The following is a 21,287-nucleotide window of genomic DNA, read 5'->3' as shown; positions in this document are numbered from 1 at the left end:
ACCGTAATTTTTGCTCACACCGAATTAACGCTCCGAAATCTGCACTCTTTATTTCGGACGGTTAGAACTGAGTGCTCGAAAGGTTGCCGGGGAAAAGAGAAGCGGGAGAAATAGCTGGAGCAGATGAGAAAGTTCTTCGATCTCGGGGTGTGCAGGTCCGGTGCTCAGGTTGCTCTGAAACGTTACGAGGCAATTGAACTGTTTCCGGAACTTCGAATGGCTCTCTCGCACTTCGGTAAAGATAACCCCGGGGGTTGCTATAACGACTCGACTCCTGTGCTGCTCCTCCGGTGTACGATATAACCACTTTGCGTTACCCGAAAACCGCCCTGCTCCGAGCTTTCTTGCGATTCGAGCATCTCGTCCATGCTCCATTTTCCTCCTGTTAGGATCAACAAATGTCCCTCGCATTTGTCTCGGTAGTTTACTGTATAATTGAGTTGGAAACGTCAGTTTAAATAACGCACGATAGGAATAATAACGAAAGGAATAGTTGAATGACAAGAATTTTAAATGAAAACTCTGGACATTGATGTCGTTGGAAGCCTTGAACTATGTTTTTATCGTTTTTTTTTATCTTTTCATTCGATTCAACCGTTGCGCGCTTTCCCGTCATTCGGCGAAGGCGCGCAATTGTTCAGTGTATAATGTTTAACTGCAATTGTTATTTGTGGGTGAATGACTCGTTTCCAGCCCCTGCAGTTGGACGAGAGCGACAGATATGTCGATCAAAATCGATAGGAGGAAAGTTCCACATTTATATATAGTTAAGCAAAGCAGAATAACTCCGAAATGTCTACCCTCAATCGCAAGCTCGGTCATAAAATATTCCACAGCTTTAGGGCGAGGAAAACATTTGTTCAGAAATAGAGCTGTGCATAAATATACAAATGTGAAATTTGAGAATAACGCCGATGGGAAGAGTCGATATTTCGGACCGGAGATTTTTCAGATTGAGGCATAATTGGCATTCGTTAGAGGAGCTTTCGCGGTAGCGTTTCTATATTATTATTGGCTTTGCGTTACTGCACATCCGAAGGAGAAGATTCGGAGGTTGGATATCTCGACTGTCGCTCGCGCTTTGGAAATTGTGTCAAATTTTGTTGTTGTTTGCTCGTTGAATCAACCAACCGTACCAAACACATTTACGAATAATATTTCGATCTGCCCCGCTGTTTTATTCCTATCGTTACTTTTTTTATCGATCGACAATCGAACGACGATTTTTCAATATTCGTCCTCTTATCCGTGGCTCTCGGTGCAGCTCTAAGGTCACGTCTGAGCGTAGATTGTCAAAGTTCGTGCCAGTTTCCCATTTCACCCTCGATTCTTGCTGAATCAGTCAAGCTGCGCTCTCACCTTTTTGTTGATTCGACGACGACGAGGCGATAAGAAAGATTCGTAATGTTCGTGCAGCTCACAATTTTTGTATTTTTATATACGTCAACACTCGCGTGTACAAAAAACACGCGTTACCACCCCTACGGAAGTGAGGAAGTATCAACTGCATGGCGTGTTCGTTCCCCACTTTGCATATATCGTCGTTGAGAGGAGAATTCATTATGAAGAAACGTCGTATAAACGGTGCGTTAGTCGAATGTTCTTGGGAAACATTTTAAAAGAATTATCACCCATATGCGTGCAAACATGGGAGAGTTTGAACTCCGACAAATAGGACGAAAGACTGTCAAAGTAAAAATGTATCGGTCACTAATTATGTGGATAACCTCGCTCAGAATAATGTGGTAAAATAACTAACGAACAAAATAATCGAGATGAAATACAAAGTGACTCTATTATCCCAAAACAAACAAACACACACACACAAACATAAACAAACAAAAATACACACACGAACCTACCAATACGAAGGAAATAAAATGCAGGTTGGATGTTCTCGAGAGGTCTCGAGATGTTGAACATTTTAAAAACAATGAACAATTAATTTATAATGAAGCATTTCGAATCTATAGTAATGAAAATCCCGCACAAGGTTTTATTTTTATCCGCAATCAATATTTCAAATGAATATTTCAATTATTTTACATATTCCAGTAATTAAAAACTTCAAGTTCGTTTCAAATGACGATTATTATTCTCGCGGTTATATTTTGTTCGTTGGTTATTTTACCAGGTTATTTTGAGCGAGGTTATTTTTGGGCCGGACACCGGATAATCATCTGTGAAAAGAATCGACGAAAGTAATCCATCGAAATGCTGTTCGAAGCCAATGTTTTCAGCGAATTACGATAAAATCATGAAGAATCTGAGGAAAGAAAACGAAAAAAGTTTCAGCAGCGATAGTAAATTGAACAAAGCGTCAATTTCCTTTGTCTCGGTGGATCCCTGGAATGATAATAATAAAATTGCGCAAAGGTAAGAATAAAAATAGCACGTAGACAAAGTTTCGGTTCGCCTCTCGAAAAATCGTGACAAATAGGAATGGTCGATGTGAAAAGGAATCGAGGACGATTTTTCGAAATGTGAAACGCGCCGGTGTGTGTATGCCCCACGGAAAGATTCGAGTCGGTGTCTCCCGAAGAGTTGTGTGTGAAGAAAAATACCGCAATGAAGCGAGAAAGAAAAAAAATCAGTCGTTTTGGAGAGAGAGAGAGAGAGAGAAAGAAATAAAAAAGCTCGGTTTGTCAGGCGTTGTCTCTTGGTCACCAGGGAGCCGTTTTTATCAGGAAACGGTTTCTCTATATGACGAAAAAAATTGCCATAGGAATATCACTGGAGTATCATACATAAACACACCCAGACGAGAGCGTACAGAGAAGTATGGACACGAATACCGCGCCCGCGGCTACAGGAACAAGTTTAAGAGTCGAGGGAAAGTTTTGCTCAAGACCCGGAGGGATGAAAGCCACGATGTCGACGAAAGAGTAAAGAGACCGAAAGGGAGAGTGGTGTGGACGTTTTGCTCGAAGGAACCAAGGTGACGAAACTTCCGGGGATTCCGCTAAAGGCGAACCCACAACAGTGCTTTCCTCGCCGACGTAAAGACCCTTCGACGAGTCAATTCTACTCGTAATATCAAACAAGTTACGCCCTTTCGTATCTCAGCGGTCGATACATAACATGGCTTGAACATTGTAAAGCTCCTTCTTGTGTTATTCTCTGAGCTCTCTCCAGCGCCTTGTAAAAACAGAATCTAGATTCACACGCTTCTACTCGTGTCACAACAGTCATTTTACGGCTCCCGGTAATCTTATTCGGTGAAAATTATACGATCTTTAGCCAAAACCTCTTCTAGTTTGACATTCAATCAATCGTTCGGACCATTTAGGTTTCTAGAAAATAAACGAGCTGAAGAATGTCACTCCAATAAACTGAAAACGCTACTCACGTGCGCCATTTCGAGTAAAATACAAATCGAGAAACTCCAGATCTATTTTATTAGCTCAACCCACTAAATATCCACGAAATGACCTCAATTTTCACTTTCATTTCTCCGCATAATCTCGTTTTAGTGATTTTTTTTATCTTTATGCGTACAGAAATAGGACTTTGTCATATTTCATTTCCTTAAGGAAGTTGAGGCATTAGAATGAAAATGATGTCATCGCTTTTAAACCGATTGCATCTTATAAAGTGAAGTGTAAAAAAAAATCAGTTAAATTTTCAGACAGTTTAGGAGCGTTGTTGCTGAGAAAAATCAATAACAATTCGGGCCAAATAACATGTAATCTTATGGAAGTCAAGACACATTCAGTGATATCTCCGTTAAAAATGATGCTAAAAATATGAAATTTTTTGGGCAACATGAGCAAGGCTTGCTGAACAATGTCAATTTTTTTCAGATTTATTAGGAGATTTGCTGAGATTATATTAATAATAGTCTGTTTCCCGTGCAGTTTTTTGAGGCTAGGATCGTCACCGTTCGTGTTTTCGACTGAGCTTTCACCAGTTTTTCGTCTTTTTTTCCCCAACTTTTCTTTAAAGTGTATGCAACATTGTCAAACTGTAAACTGGCCTAACTTTTGAAAGGTACAGGTCATAACTTTTGGGTAAAAAAAATGACTGTACAGCCTCAACTTCCTTAATTCCTAGGAAACGACAAGGCTGGTGGATAATTCAGCCTCATATCATCAGATACGAAGATCACTTTATAGATTCTCCTATCTTCTCAGATCAACTGATTGCGCCAATTAATTCGACGTCAAAGGCGAATGACCGGTAAATGTTTGACGGGGGCTCACCATCAGCGACAGAGTCAGATGTGCCGCTTTTCTGAATGAAGCTTCGAGAGCGAAGTTGGTTAGCCTTTGAGGCTGTTTCTCTGTGTTACCAAGGGTGTTTGCCAACAAGAGCTCGGCAAGAATACAGTTGCCTGTGTGAGCAGACTTCCCCACAGTTTCCTCGACCCCTCGCCTAATTGCGTCGCCAAGTTCGCCCGTGTGGGCAACGATTTTCGGGGGTCTCACGAAAACACGAAAATTCGTTGAGTGCGAAAAAATCAGGATTGAGATGAGTGTAGCTGAAAGAGCGGAAAGAGGGTGCGAATAAGTTATCCAAAAAACAACGACAATTGGCACGAGGTTGATCGCCATAGCTTTGGGGAACTCTAGTTACAAAAGGCATTGCGTAGCACGTCTGTCACGTAAGCTGAGCCTCCGAACGCCCATCTGCATTTAAGCACTTAAACATACGTGGCGATCGTACAGATTCGGCCGTGAATGTCTCTCAACTATCTCAGAGACATTTGTGGTTTCCGTGAACCACTGTGCTGACGGGGTTATCACGTCCCCAAACCACAATCGGACGAGAATAATTTCTCTCCGAGTCTAACTAATTCGCCGATACTAGGACCGAAGCTGAGGCTTCCACGAGTATCCGTTAATAAATATAGGTCTGTACAAATTCTATATCCATGTACATTTCTCAGTGCTCCTCCCGCCGCGTCCCTTTTCCTCCCCCTCTTTATTTGCTCTCCATTTATGTCACTTATTCTACTCGTACAACTGGGTTACATCTTGCATTGTCCGAGCGAATATTCTCACGCGGATTCGCCTCGGGTCCTCCGTGCGACGTCCTATTCACTGCTTCCCATATGTGTAAATATATCGGAGCTCCTTAAATCCCTGGATGTAGTTATCTTTGTTGGAGAATTTGTGGTTCTCAGACCCCTGAGTCTCGTAAACTTTTGGGGATTCTAATCACTGGTTACTGCATTTAATTATCGCTTTTACTGTTCTCAATATTTTCATATCGTCTTCGCATCTCCGTTCAACCGGTGACACGACGAAACGACGAACGACTAAATATCGCACACATCGAAAGATATTCCAGACCTGCTCCATAATTCTAGCTCGAAATATGTATTATGTTATTGTCGCTCTCATTACATTCTATATACAAGTTACAAATGAGAATGAATGTTGTGAAAAGTATGTACCTCGATTATTTATACCTATATTATTATATTATAGATGATAATAAAGTTCATGATGAAAAGTGTGTGTGTGAGAGGGAGAGTGTTATTTTTGTGATATCGTCGCTCGAAGTAGAGTCGTGTCGGCATTTTGTCGTTTGGCATTCTGTCATGGAGCCCCATTCAACTTGCATGCGTTACACGCCAACTCTACTTCCTTATTGCTGCGCGCCCATCGACCTCTTCCTGGCTATAAGTCCACATTTGGAACAAAATTTAGATTCCAGAGCACAATTATGAATAGCAGAAATGCTGTTGGAAAAAGGAGAAAAAATTCGGGCTATTTGCACAAGCGTTTTACTATTTTACTGCCCTGTTTTTCAGTTCCGTCCTGTCGCGGGCACCATTTCTGGACGTTAATCCCAGGCACCCGAATTTTCGAAATCAAAACGTATAGCAGCAATAGTAATTTGTTGTGTGCGAATGATTATTCAGAGGAAACTGATCAATCTAGCTGGGATATGGGGTTGAAGAAAAAACGTATGTGCTACCCAATGAATACGATTATTTTTGAATGACCGCCGTTGCATGAGAAATGAACGGAGAAGAGAAAATTTCTGAGATCGTTAGATCCCTCCAGCGTTGCGAGGTCTGACCAACGCGGGCCATAACTACTCGTTACGCCGTCGACCCGCTATATAGGACATAACCCGAGTTACGTATCTATTGCTACGACGGAATGAGCTCTACGTTTTTTACTGACTCACCACGGGGAGAAGAGAAGCGTTAGATACTTGAAAATATTTTATGTACATCCATTAATAATTTACGCGGTTTTTCGCTTTTTATGCGTGCTACGACGGAATTCGAATTAATGTTGAAACTCCATCTTGCTGGGAGAAACCCACTTGAATGGAAACGCTCAGTATGCTTTTTATACAACGATTTTTTTTAAGGTAAAACCTGATAAAACCTGGCTGATGCAATCCGGCAAATGCTCTCCTAAAGCCACTGCTCGATAAAACGTCCCTGTTTTTTTGTTCGTTTTTTTTTTATTGTCACGGGGAACTGAACGGTTGAAAAATGCCCAGAAAAATGCTCCATCACTTTGAGAGAATTCTGATGATATTTTTTTTTCAAATTTTTCATCAAATTCGAATATAAATAATTATTGGACCGAATCCAGAAGCACTTTTCACACTATTCGTCAGACAATCAGAGGAAACAACACTCAAGATTGTTCGTTTCCTACTCAAGTTATAATCAGTCAATTATATACACTTTTTCTGGGAATCCGAAGTAACCGCAGCTTCCTAGAAATATTGTTGACACAGTTGAGGCAGCTGTTCGATGAAAAATCTAATATTTGACAGGTTTATCAATTCGAGACAAAAAGAGGGTGGAAAATGCCGTTAGTGTCACTCGAATGGTACCAGCCCTTGAGTAAATCTCTGGAAATCATGTCGCCAAACATTTTTTGCTATCCATCAAATGCCACTTCGACGGGCTGCTGTTCATTTACAGTAGTACCAAATGCCCAGTGACGAGGAATCACACCAAATCACATTTGTTCGTAAGATTTCATGCTTCGCGAAGCAAATCCTATGTAATTTTGCCCCATGCGTAATCACTTCGACAGCTCGTGTGGCGGAGCCGCGGAGCTCCAGCAACGTTAATATTTAATAATGCTCCGAGAAGCGGTGTGAGACTTTGACTCACGAAGTTTGGATCTGAGCTGAAGTTTCCGGGGACATCTGTCACGAGCACCTCGCACACGATATTTCACGTTGGTTATACTGCATTCGATAATAATGAGACTTTTTTCAACCACCCCCAATTTCCACTCTTTCCCTATTCTCCTTAAATATTGTATTCCTGGGCTTCTCGCTGGAGCCTCACCGGGAAAATCTTTGGGTAATTTAAGGAGGTATAGGGGCGAAGCCAACATCGGGCCGTATGCGTTCTTCATTGGCCTCGACGCTACGAGGCGTGATAACGAACGCGAAAATAATGAATAAATAATCACGTCGGAGGTTGAAAAATAGTTGGCGGGGAAAAAAAATATCGAGAGTAACGCATTGAAAAAAATTGACATCCAAAATAGAATGCGTAAGTTGCTAAGCAGATTTTTTAAAAACTTTTCCATTTCTCACTTCCATTAGCATCTCCAACTACTCAATGATGAAACTATAATGGGATATACCATAATACTAATCGCCCACGTCACAAATGAGTCAAAATACCCGATATATAATTGCACCGACTCTGTTTGCTTATGCATAACGAGGAACAAACGTACTGGCAACTGCCAGCACGTGTATGAGAGAAAACAGCGACAAACACTTAGGAGGATCTATTCGCTATTGTGAAATAGTACGAAACCTTCGAAAATTAATTCATGCTCACGGGTATCGGATACCATAACACGAAACGGCTCTCTACCTTGTGTATATACGACTCGTGTTCACAACGGATATCTTATTATTCCTCGTGTCTTGATGTCTCTCGAAATGGGATCTCACATCGAATATACGAGCAGACACCGGAGCCGCGTCAGGGGAGCTTTCGCCCTCTCCGAATTTGTATATAAATTACGCTGTCAACGCGTATTTGTAAATGAAAGAGCGATGTCTCACGGGATAAAAATAGAAAATTCCCTCGGCTCAATGAGTATCGGAATTCGAAAAAAAAAAAAAAAAAACGTTCAACGTCATTTTCGTCCTGCTCTAGTCTCACTTTTATTATTCCCTCCCCAAGTTCACTGTGACATTTGGAAAGGCGCTGTATCCCCTGTACAGACAACGTGAAACGAAATCGACCCACCGCCGAAATGGGCTTTTAATATAGAGGACTTTTTGCGATATGGAATGTGAGGCGTGCTTTTTTGGTATATACCGCGAGAAAAACGAATTTGGGGAAACACTTTGGTCCGCGTCACGTTTTCTCACTGGCGGACGAGCCAGGAATTCTCGATGGTATTCAGCCTGCTCGCATATAGTTTTCGCGGTCTTGGTCGGCAAAATGTAGCCCTTCAGGAACACTCTGGACGATGTTTACACCAGGTGGCGCTATCTCCTGTTATTGGAAAACAATGAATCTCTATGCGCGCACACACACACAACACACACGATCAATTTCCCTTTGGCAATGCCAAAAGCCTTCGATTTGATAGTGTTTGTACATTGTGACATACTGCACGAGTACGACCTACTGTTTTGAGATGTATCTAAATTTATATTAGCTCGGAATAAATAGAAAAAAAAAGGTTGAATAAAGAAATATTAGAAAGTGGAGAAAAGGGAGATGAAAGCTATCGGAGGATTGCGAGGTGAAATATTTCAGTGATTATCGATTCATAGGAGATCGAATCCGTCATGGAATCAGAAATAGTTGAAATTTAATCGAGCGGAGACGACTCTGATTAATCACCATTTTCGCTGAGCGATTCATTCGTTTTATGAATTGATTTTACAAATTGAGTGAACAAGAGACGATAATATTGGATCAATAATGCAGTCCAAGTATTCTTGGGCTGCACTGCGCATTAGTGACTTTTTAAATAATTAATCTTTAAGTTTCTGAACGAGAGGATTGGAAATGAGCTACTGACAGCAGTTTTATTGATGGGCAAACATTGCAATTGTTGTAGGACCGACTATTTCAGCGGTTGTCCCTTAATAAATTCGAAATTAATGTGAAAAAATGTACAGAAGTTGTCTACGTATGACAATGAATTTATGGCGCGTGTCAGAGAAATTAATCGTTGAAAAATTTCCTTCGAACACTCCATTTCAAAAATTGCTCTCTCGCCATTTAAATTCCCCCATCAACAAAATTAATTGGTGTCTCAATTTTTTCTCGGGAGGAAACTTACAACGAAATTATGATTGATTTTTTCGTCGATATGCACGCAGTTATAAAAAGATGGATTGAGGAGAAATAAAGTTGGGAACGTTGAAGGTGTGATTTGTCGAGGAGAATGAAGCTTTAAGGAACGTGCAAGTAAAACTCGTGGTCGTCGTAGCGTATCACTGAATAGAGAAAAAGTTTTAACAGCTCCGGGTTAAAACTCTCGTGAAACTCGATGCCAGGACGGCGTGTCATGCCCTCGTCTAGCTTTCTTCGCGTTTCTTCGCATTCGCGCTCACGTGTCTTTCCATGGGCTGTTCTATGCATATGCGGAATACTATCAAGTGCTACAAATTTTCTACGGAAGCAAACTTTCAAAGAATATGACGGATCAAAAGGAAATAATCAAATTTCCTTGATAAGAACGCTTAGCTTTTCTACGAATAAAAGCCCCGTCAATCAGACTTCACTTATTCATCAGTAACATCAGGAATTTAGTTTTCATATCATTACGTTAATCAACGATCATAAAATACAAGCACGAGCGAGTTATTCAGTGCCCCAGAATTTTTGTGTCTGCGATTTGGTTGTTTTTTTACGATCGAAAAAACGTCAGAGGATTTCCCTTTGTTTTGTCTTCCCCCATCAATTAATCGATTTCCAATGCGACGAGGCTTGAAGTATAAACTGCATTGACAAAATTCGAGAACGACTTTTTTTAGGGACGTCGAAGAGCTGCTACTCCCGTGTTTAAATGGTTCAGCCACACCTTTTCAAAGGCCCTCAAGGTTCTCTGAAATTCATCGTCAGCGGTGATTTTCGGTCGCTTTTTCTTCAAAGAAACCCGAGGAATCTCGAATGCGCCATAAATACTCTTAGACCAAGAGATGAACTGCCTTAATCCATCGAAATGTCAATGCGCGAAGCCGGCGGAAACGCTGTGTGAAAACGTGCTTTAGTTATCGCAAAATAAAAGTGAGTACACATTTGTTTTTCATACTCCAAACGTCACTTATGGAACGGAATAATTTTCCTTCGACGCGAAATAGGCCTCGATCTGAAAGGGTTAAACCGGATTCTTGCAGAGCTCTTGGATGAATATAGTCGAACGTCATTTCAGTCCCTAACGACAATGACGGTGTCCCAACGCAATCGGTGTACTGCGTACAGTTAAAAGCGAATGAAAACAACGCGAATGTATCGAGCGCAGAATCGATACGGGCGAAAGTCCGATTGACAGAGAATATTTGCACTGTTGATCCTAGCTCGGCTACGCGCGCAGATCCCCTCGTCAAATAACACGATCGAGAGGTTGAAGCAGGGTATGACATTTGAAGTCCCTGCGTGAATTGGCGTTTGTTTTTCATTCCATGAAATTGTTAAAACGCGAGTGGATGTTTCGCTTTTGGAAAATGACATTCCGCGATGCAGCTCAGGTCAAGTTCAATATTAAATCATTTTCAATTTAATGAGCGAGTCCACGTAACCCCCAAAAAATCCGACCTCACACTCTCACATTTTTTCACCATCAGACGAACGACAAAAGTTCGTCAGTGAATGAAAAAATCTTCATCGCAGAGAATGAACTCACAATGGAAAATATTCGTGTGTGCTCCTGATGATACCGCGAGGAATAAAATCATCGGATTTGGTGATGCGAGGTTGGAAGGTTCCATACACACGTATTACATTAATGCAGAGTGACGTACTTCCGGTATTGCGGTCTCTCGCGTTTTTTAAAACGGAAAGGTAGTATGGCAACACGCCGGACGTAATGGTGACAACACGGGATTCGCTCTCCCGTGGAAGACAGAGTTGAAGCAATAGCGAGTGCGAGGAGATCGCGATGAGGACGACAGGGAGCGCATGACTACGGGGATTTGTGTGTTTGTCCGTATATGTGGAGGGACAGGGTAGAGACGTAACGTCATCGTAGCCGCTTCTGGTGCTGGTCTACGTCGTTTTCTTCATCCCCTCCGGACGAAATCTCTCGTCTTTTATGAAGCATCGCGACACAGTGCACTGTCGCGCGTAGTGAACGATCACGAAGAAAAAGAGAAGCGAGAAAAGACTCTCGGAGGAATGCCGGTGTTGGCCTCGCGCTGAAATTCGAGCCCTCGCGGTAGCGTACAAATAAAAAGGAGATACGATATTGAGCCGTAAAGGAAATAAGAGCCCCGCCGGTTTATCCGCCTCAACACTTTTTGTTGATGCTATTTTCGAATGAACATTGCCGAAATGGAGTTTCGAGTTACGGCATACGGAGAGTGAGGAAAGCCGCTAATAAAATGAGCATTTTTTCTGTTTATATTAATCCGAATAAACTTCAACGCGATTGTTTAAAAATATGTTGCCTCGCGACATCAATCAAACATTTGCGAATTTTACTGCTCCTCCGCTATAACGATCGAGCTCCGATGAACGTGAATGTTCAAAGGGAATAAAGGCCCAACGATGTTTTGATAATACGGGCAGCGACGACCGGCACTGCCCCGACACGAGTCGGCTGGAGTCGCACCGACAGTGTGGAAAAAGACGAAGCTTGTTTTCCATCACCATAAAAATTAATCGTTAAATAAACAAATTGTCCCCGAGTGAACAATTGACGTCGTTTATTTTCACCGTAGGGCGTGCTCGCAGTGCACGATTCGGCGAGTCGCCGCATCTCCTCTAATGTTGCATCGATCATTCACATTATCAACTGGCAGGGCGCAGGGGAACGTACTCACTGATATTTATGTGGAAGAATCATGTGGTCCGGAGCTTTTTATGGGACGTACACCGAGTGAAATTCCCTCGCGCTTGTATATATCTGCACCGCTGACGGGACGATTGTTCGAAGCCGTTTGTAAGTAATGGGATAACTCGACGTTGAGGCTCGGGGGTGCTTTTTCTCGGGGAATATGCCAGCCGAAAGAGAGGCAAAGTAAATTAAGGGGCTGCGGGGTTGAATCCGCCGAAATTTTAAGGGATGAATCTACGTTTCAGTGGCTTCGATGACGCCACGGAGCCTACGCGCGTGCCGATTACCTCCCGCGGCATTGTTCCTCATCCTGCTCGTCCCATTGTAACGCGAATCCCACGAGAATTGAAGATACTTTAGTGCACAGAGTGCGAAAAGCGAGTAAACACCGGGGAGGAACGAACAACGAGGGAGAAAAGGACGGAGTGGCGGCAAGGGGGGCGACATGAAAGCGAAGGGAAGGGATGAAAGAGGCGGGGGGGGGGGGGGGAGGAGGAGGTGGTTAGAGATATATAAAGAGGGCGGGTTAGTTTCGAATTGGGGCTTGCTTTCCGAGGAGTACGGCAGTGCTCTCTCGCCTCGCGACCCGAGAGAACGAGACGAGAGTATCCTCACGTATCGTCTCCTCGTCCCGGACCGACCCCGTGTTCTTCCGCGAAGGCTGGAATTTCGTGTGCGGGCAAAGTGAATGACAGAGATAAAGTACGATATGAGACAGCGGCTCGGCGACGATTAACCAGCAAGCGAATTTTTCGCGATTCGTTCTCCATTCACGTTCACTTTGTAATATAATTAAAAAACATGCCACGCGATTGTTGAATCATTTGTTTGTTCGGTTTTCTCGAAAAAACGATCAAAAACAGCGGAGAAAAATCTCGTGACGTTCGTTCGAATTCGGACAACGCTCTCACTCTCATCGGACTCTTTACGAGCGCAAGTTCTCATCTACTTTTTGCTATACGACCAACCCCCATACGGCTTCAGGGGCATAAGTTGACGTAAGATTCACTGCAAAGTATCTCAGCAGGATTCCACACATTTTTTTCAGTCTCAGCATTTTACTTCCACGTCCCTCCTCTTTTCAATGATCCAAACTTACGTTACCACGAATTTATATTTCTGAATGTTGTCCATTTACGACGGCGACGAGTCTTGAATGCTTTCTGATATTTCCGCTGAGCGAAAATGCCCTTTTCACTATAGTTTCCGCCCAGACTCTCACTCGCCCTACCAAACACTTGCTTTCGCCAACTCCTTAGGCGTGTCTGACTCCCATATCTAAGTCATCGACACTTTAGAAGATTTAGTCAACAGTAATAAGGGGCACAATAAAGCAAGAAGAGAAGCAAAAGCCAGGGCGAGTCTTCCGCGAGTAACGCGGGCACGGTACAGCTATTTTGGACGCTCTTGTGCTAGCGGTTAGTGGTGGTGGGCCGAGTTTGTCTTTCTGGTTAACGCCGCGATTATGCGCTCGTCTGCACACGCCCTCCTCCGTCTCTTTGCCAGCATCCCCCTCTGCTGTGCTATTTAACCCGTTGCGCGCGTTTCCATGTATCTTTGTCCGTTCATTCCGTCGACTTAATGAGAGTATATTAGAGCCCCAAGGGAGGAATAGCAAAGAGCAAGGGTTAATGGTTAACCGAATTGGTTAGGCCGAATCGGCGGTGAGACAGACGCGCTTCAAGCGTTTTTTTTTTCGTCCCGACTTCATTTACGACGTTTGCAAACAGACGAAGCTTTGCAACCATGTTGGAAAAAAATGAACATTCCGCGCCAAGTTTCCCGAGTTTTTTATCCTTCGGAACTACGACTCCATTTGCTTTTCACAGGGCACGAGAATTTTTTATTACAAAACGACTGAAAAATGATGCTCCGCTAGTTTTTGCACGCTGCAGAACCACAAACGGTTCGATAAAACTCAATTCCGGTACAATTTTCGTTGCACTACGAACGAAATGAGGATTTTCAGTAGAGGCTTCTGCGACAGTGAGTGAAAAATATCGGTTCATAACTTTCTGCCTTGCATCCAATGGCGGGAAGCCACCGTCGAAAAGGAACGATGGAAAAATAAAAAATTCAAATATAACTGTGGAAAATGTAGAATCACACGTAGGCATGAAAAATGGCCTAAGAGGCATTACGCCCACGGCCCTTAGCTCTTATATTCATAAATGTGCGGCTGTATTTGAATACTCGAACATTATTTTTTCAATGCCCCCGTACACGTCCATGTTTCACGAGCTGAACGAGCGAGATGACGATGTACGAGGGATGCCGCGGATCGTTGGAGCTTTTTACATCCTCCGCGAACCGCATAAAAAACGTCAACAAGCTCACGCATTTTAAAAGGGGAAATTAATGTTCTCGTCGATACGTACATACGTTGCAATACGGACGTAAAGTCCTTGCGGACTTTTAAGAGCATCGAGAAATGAAAAGATCCTAAATTATTCACTCATTTCTTCTTCTGAATCGTGGCCGGATTGTTGCAGTTTTTTTTTTTCAGCTAATTATTCGTTTGCGAGATTCACAACTGCAGAAATTCCTTTTCCGAGTTTCGAAGACCTCGCTTCTCTCAATTTTTAGCCCGTCTAATCAGTTTCTACTTTTTTCCAACCCACCCCGAGAAGTCTGCCCACCGTAACTCGTTCCTGAAGTCACACGAAATCGCTGAATCGCGGAAGCTCGCAGCAACTGTTAAAACCCCGTCTCGGCACGAGCGGCGGTGTCTTCACCGTACATCGAGACTTAGAAAAACGTCATCAAGCTGAGCGATCGATGCGCGGACCGATGCATGGCTAAGCGGTCACCCGTTGAAGTCAGAGCAGCTACTCGACCCGGGAAATGGCCAGAGAGTCGGACCGGCCGTCCTCGCCGAAGGCAACAACCCCGTCGCTCCTTTTTTCCATGAATTTCTAATCCTCCATTCTCGCGTTAAATCGAAAGAAAACTCTAAGCGAGCTCATTTCTGAGCTTCGTTTCGACGGATCCAGTTTCCACGATGTCGTACGAGGCATCGGACGCTTTTTGCTTGAAACACGCGTTCAGTGCTGAAGCTCGACGCATGGCGAACTGGAGTGTTTGATTTTATCGGGCAAAGATTTACGGAATTAGCGTCTACGTGGCTCAATAACGAGGTGGAACGCAGCCGGGCGTCGCTCAACAAAGGAGAGGGCGTCTATAGAAAATTCCGTGAAATCCAAGTCGCGAGGAGCTCCGAGTAGGCGAATAGTGAGTTTATTTGACTGTCGTGTCAATTCCAATTGCAATCAAGCCTGAATAAACGCCCCCTCGCAGATAACTCTAGTGCTGAGCACACACGATCTCGAAATACGTAAATAGAGCCTCGCGGGTTCGGCGATTAAAAATTCCGAACGAATAAGTATACACTTTGCCTGATGAGCTATAATTGAGTAGCGATCGAGCGAGAGTGGTAATTCATTCGCTGATAAAATATTCAGCTACTTAAAAAACTGATATGGAGCCGCTCGAATTTCTATTGCAAGGGAACAAACAAAATTTTATGTAATGCTATTGATCGAAAGGTTTCAGTTATTCGAGTTTTCAGCCAGCGTCATTATTCGATGAAACAGGAGAATTACGTTCATCCCTCCGAAACGAGGTCTTTGATGGAGCTAACAAAGTTTGCTGCACGAAAAACAATTTCCCATCCATATTTATACTGAAAAATAAACTCCCCCGAAATTTATATTCCGGGACTCGTTAAATATTATTAACTCAGGGAATTCATTTGCAAAACTCGAAACAGCAAATCAAACATATTCGCAGTCGAACCGGATTTCCTGATTGGTATTTGCTCACCGAATATTTCACTGGGAACAACCGCGTTACGACAAACCCCTCCGATCGTTTCCTCTTCGAAATATTTTTAACGCAACTCTTGTTAACTCGAATTATGAAAACAATTTTTATCGCTTTCCATTCCCAGATAAACGGGAGGCCGTTTCGATGTCAAAATCCAGGAAGAAATGGCAGAAGAAGTTGGGGAGCGCTGCACCAATCGTGGAAAGACATTCGCGTTATTAATTGAAGGCACGCGATAAAAGGTCGCAATTAATTTAGTGCCAACGTCACTCTCTATTATCGTCAAGTGTGTCAACTCTCGGGGCAACCCCATTGACATATATGAGGGGAGGATTGGCACTATCTGCAAATTACTTTGATCAATTAATCAGGAAGCAGATTTATTGATAGCTAAAACTGCACGAAATATACGTATATTCCCAGGCTATCGTTGTCTTAGACGTGTCCAAACTACTTGGCAGCCTCTTAGTAAGCTGAAAAGCCTATTCAGACTCACTCACTCTCTCTCTCTCTCTCTCTCTCTCTCTCTATGAGGATCGAAATCCACTTACAGGGAAACTGAGCGAAAGGAGGCAGCCACTTCACGATGTGAAATAAGGCCAGGCTAATAATTTACAGAAATTATGTAAACGTCAGACACGCTCTTATTGTCTGAGATATTTGCTGAATGATTCCGTGGACATTTATTCGCTCGGCTGTTACATTGGAAATTTCAAAAAAGAGGAAAAAAGTGAACAAAAGTGAGGGGAAAAGGAAAACGTGACATTTAGTCATGAAGTCAAAGGCACTTTAGTAGTTTTTTATTAAAATATCATAGAATTTCGATGAGGATCGAAAGCAGTTGGACGAAGTCATTTTTCCCCTGGAAAGTGATTTTTCCCCTGGAAGTACGATTCCAAAGGGAGTGAAAAGTGTGGGTTTGCTGCGTGTGTCCCCCTCGCGTCAGTTCTGTACTGTTACAAAAGTATCAGCAATAAACAATGAGTGCAAGCACGAAAAAATTCTTAAAATTTGACTACTCATGGACCAGAAAAAATGGACGACAATAAAGAATCGTTACTTTTGGAAAAAAAAAAAATGATATTTTTGAAAACTTTTATCTCGAGTTATAACTGGAAATGTTTTTTAGCATAGATTTTTATTGATTATTCTCAGCAATGAGCTCTCTTGAAAGTGCATCCACTTTCGTTCCACTCAACTCTATAGGACTCGATCGGCGGTGTGGCAAAGATTAAATAATTTTCGTTTCAATGCTTCTTTAATAGGAGAAATATTGATTAACGTATTTCCAAATGCCTTTTGCTTCGGAGCTTTCCATCGGTCCTTCCAGCATCTATTAACTTTGCCATTTAATTTTTTGAGTATCGCTTACAATTCGATACAGTTGTTTGCTACAAGAAAACGCAGTGGGATTTACACCCACTGTGTGGCGAACGAAGCCGATTTACTTCGGAGTATTTCACTGCTGTGGAGAACCTGCGGAAAAGAATGTACACATCGATAGTGGGAACGCAGTAGAGCACACGAAGGCTTATCCTTTTCGGATTTGCAAGAGTGAAAAGAGTTCGGAATGTGGGCGACATGCCGAAATACTAAAAAGTACAACTCCGCGGGAGGGGGCGCGACATTTGTCATTGGGAATAGCAAAAGTTCCCGGTCCAAGGGAGACTCTTCTTCTCTATAAGCCCTCTCGGTTCTTCGAGCATGCGAGATAAGGGTTGTTGAGATTGTCAACACTTTAGATTTACAATCCTGACATATATTTTTCCAGGGAATACGAGCTGCTCCGGAAAAGTTCATTGTGCGCGGTGGCAAACGACAAAGTTTATTTTCGATAAAGTCTCCGATGCTCTCGCGGGAGCCGCCGTGAGTTTATTCGTGGCGATGAAAGTGAGTTCGCGCAGCAAAACGCGCACAACTTTCTTTCTTCCCGAGAAAACTGACAGAATTTTTTCCCCTTCAATAAAGTGGTACGGAAATAATTTGATAGACGGACCAATTGATATCTCGAGAACGGAAAAAAATTCTGATCCCCGGCTCAAAATAATACGAATTTAGGGAATAAAGCGAGAAATTCCAATTACAAATGTCGATTTTGGCCCTTATTTTTCTCGCGAAATAACGGCCACCATGAATTTGTCGCTGATCTCCCGATCGTTCTCCCATCGCAAATTTACGAGAGATTATTTCCAACGTTTCTAATAAATCGACGGAAAATTCTCGGTTATACGAAAAAACTCAATAATTTTATCACATAATAACGTGACAATTTATTCGGCCATATAAATAATAGCAGCAGTTCAACATTAATCAAGAGGAAAGTAATTGGTTGATCGAGAGCGAGTACCTGACGAAAAAATAGGTTAGAGAAAAGCTGAAGAAAGGCGTCGAGCGAATGGAGATCTTTTCCAAAGATATGTCTTGAAATCTCGCTAAAATTTAATGAGAGTCCATAAAAAATAATGTGACAAGTGAAAATGAAAAAATTCTGGTGTAAAAGTCGTACGAATCGTCTCCCCATAAGCAAGATCGAATCTCCCACATCACAAGTTCCATATTCCGACACGATTAACAGTGAATTCATTGAAAAAAAAATGTTCATTAAGTAATTAGAAGAAAGTCAATGAATTCAGAGACACGAGTCGAAACTCAAATGTTCAAGGACCGCCGAAGGAAACAAAATTTCTTTAATCGCTGCTTGACGTCGTGATTATTCGACGACACGAGTTCGTTACGTACAGCGAACGGTGAAGAAAAAACGAACAAGCCTCTGGGCATACGTGCATGTAAAAGATCGTTGAGGTTGAGTGAGAAAAAAGGTACGAAAGTGGGCTCGATCGCGAAACGTAGATTTTTCAAAGCCACGGAGCCCGACCATCCGCGCATACGTGACACGAATTTTTCCTCATTCTTTTTTCGCTCTCTTTCTCACACCGGGAACATCTGATCTCACGACTTTATAAATATTTCGTTTCGTATGCAACGAAGGTGGACGCGACATCTAGGGAGAACGTGAGATATTCGGTTTACGGGTTATTGCTCTCCAACGCTGTGACAGGAACGATAAGGAGAAAGGGAACATCTAAAAAATGTACGCCGGAGAAAAATACTTATCGCGTATATTGTTGTGATGGGAGCTTTGCACAGAATTTCAGAGCTTTTCGGTCCGACGACGAAATAATTTGGACTTGCATTTGGCCTTCGAATTTTATTCAATATTTTTCACCATCGTCCCCAAAAAACGGGGTGGAAATGCACTTTTTATATAAATTCATATTTCGAAGATCACACGAAACTGGCGCAATCTCTGCCAAAATTATCTGCTCCCGATTGTTCAGTTTTCATGCAATTTTCGTACTATAATTTCGACGATGAGATGCTCACGTCATAATTATCTATCTTTGCACTCAACATATATGATGCGGCCACGCGCTCAATAATTGGCGTCATGATATTTGAACTAAATCGATGAGGTTCGCGCCCCGAAGCATTGAACCCGATAAGGTCATTCGATGCTTGTTGAGATATGCTTCGGGCAGGGTGTCAAATTCAACGAAAACAGGATGCCAAAGGTTCGATCAATTCTACATAGAAAAGTCCCATTTCCACTGTATTTTTGTTGCGAAAATTTCTTTTCTTTGGTTCTCGATTGAACTCGATATACGAAAAAAAAAAAAAAAAAAAAACAGTTAAGGAGGTCACCCCGTGGGCAGCCGGATATTTTGGGCTTTTTTCGCGATTTTTTTGCGACGAGGAAAAAAAATAATGGACTTTTGAAGTTCGAAGGGTTTATTTGTTGGTATTTCAACTCTGTTGGTTTATCTGGGACGAAAAAACCGAAGAGCGTTTCGACGTGTAAAGCAGTGGCCATCGCCAGAACTAAAAATCATACAGAAATATTAAAAACTGCTGGATTTTCGCGCTTCGAAGGGTTTTTGAAAACTGAAATTTCGTGCTCGATGGATACAACGAATGCGCACGCAAGACAGGATCGAATAATCTTGTTTTTAGTATATATTGCCAGCAATACTCGATCGAGGTTTTTCCATTTTTTCCAAAAAGGAATGAACTTTTTCGAATGAGAGAAAAGATCTTGAAGAATTTTGTTGAAATGAATCCTTTTTAATGCGAAACGGGAACTCTCGGAGAGAGGTCACGACAGAAAGCTCGCATTCCAACGGCGATTGTCTTGGCCCGAGCTCGTACATTCTGTGGCCTCCTGCGAAGAGAAAAATGGAGGATGGAATGAAAGATCGCATGCACTAGAGTCGCCGGACCACCGTTGAAGAAATGCAGCCTGTATATCTGCTAAATTCGAGTGTTTTCGACAGCGTTCTCAATGCATTTTGGGCAGCGTACTGCGGCCTTAATGAATAACGAAGAGGTCGTAGAACTTTTCGGTCAAAACATCGTCTGTGCGCTGCGGCAAATCGTTTTCGACGTTCTCACATCGATGCGAGACTGGGTATACTTTAAACGAATTTCAAATCCACCGTAAAGTTTATCCAGCAGAATTAGCTACGGTGAAACAAAGTGTGTTTGTTGTAGGCAAATTAGAAAAAAAAACGGGGCTGACACTTGATAGGTAAACTGTGGCAACCCGAACCACTAATCCGGTTACCGCAATGACCGAACGTTGATGCGAAGCAAAACTGATCACTAATCGGGTTACCGTAGCGAAACAGCGCGGCTTACTCCATAATTTAGTTTGGATCAAATTAGAAGTGACTGATTTCCTAACTTTTGAAGCTCGCTGAAAGAGAACAGCGACTCTTCCCACTGCGAATACCAAGGCTCGATGTTGCAAAGCCTTTTGCATGTTTCCCATTATTTTATAACTTTTTGCGGGAGCTAACGCGATTGATTGAGCGCCGAAGGGAATCGAACCGATCCATCAGCTCGCATTGATTATTCAGAACTCAAATTCAAATTTAATAAAATGCAAAATTATACGGCAGAACAGCTCGATGAGCTGTCTACAGACGGAATTTCTGGTAGCGAACACGTGCCAGATGTCCGGGAAAAAAATGAGTTTGACGGATCGTTATTGTACTTGTTCTTTATGCTCGTATAATGCTGGTTTCCTACAACTGAATGACACACTTCCGGGGACACAATGTCCTCGTAAGTCCCGTTTAAGAAATGTCACTGCGAATATGCACTCACAGGTGGTTATTTGCCACTGACGGACTGGTCGTATTTCACGCGAATCATCCCGCTTGTATCCCGGCACACAAAGGAGAAAGAAGAGAAATATAGAAGAGAGCAGAAGTGCGAAGAAAGAAAAGTCAAAGGGCAAGGGGAAGTTCGTTGGATCGTTCGGAGATATTGGATAGCCGAGGACCCTAAAAAAATCTCGAATATTCGATGAGCTACAGCCCTCGTGCGAGGGTCAAATACGGAGCGTTTTATGTCCTCTGGGAAGATACAGGCCTGATAAGATATTTTTTGGAGACTTTCATGGGCTTCTGTTTATAATTCATTGGAGACAAACGC

At 42.5% G+C, this 21,287-nt stretch overlaps 2 protein-coding genes across 4 annotated transcripts in view; one reads left to right on the top strand and one right to left on the bottom strand.

Moving 5' to 3' along the window:
* LOC122412007 (midasin) overlaps window positions 1–21,287 on the bottom strand; it is a 107,991-nt gene that overhangs the window by 23,085 nt on the left and 63,619 nt on the right. The window lies entirely within an intron of this gene.
* The window catches only part of LOC122412008 (uncharacterized), a 62,898-nt gene continuing 54,165 nt past the window's right edge, over window positions 12,555–21,287 (top strand). For all 3 annotated transcript variants that reach the window (XM_043421218.1, XM_043421216.1, XM_043421217.1), the window contains exon 1: window positions 12,555–12,964. The gene's annotated coding sequence lies outside the window, so the exon portion shown is untranslated. The remainder of the gene's footprint in view (window positions 12,965–21,287) is intronic.

Source organism: Venturia canescens, chromosome 6 (genome assembly GCF_019457755.1).
Source record: "Venturia canescens isolate UGA chromosome 6, ASM1945775v1, whole genome shotgun sequence".
Classification (NCBI taxonomy): Eukaryota; Metazoa; Arthropoda; class Insecta; order Hymenoptera; family Ichneumonidae; genus Venturia; species Venturia canescens.
The sequence above is the reverse complement of the archived record's forward strand: the minus strand, read 5'-3'. Positions and strand labels throughout refer to the sequence as shown.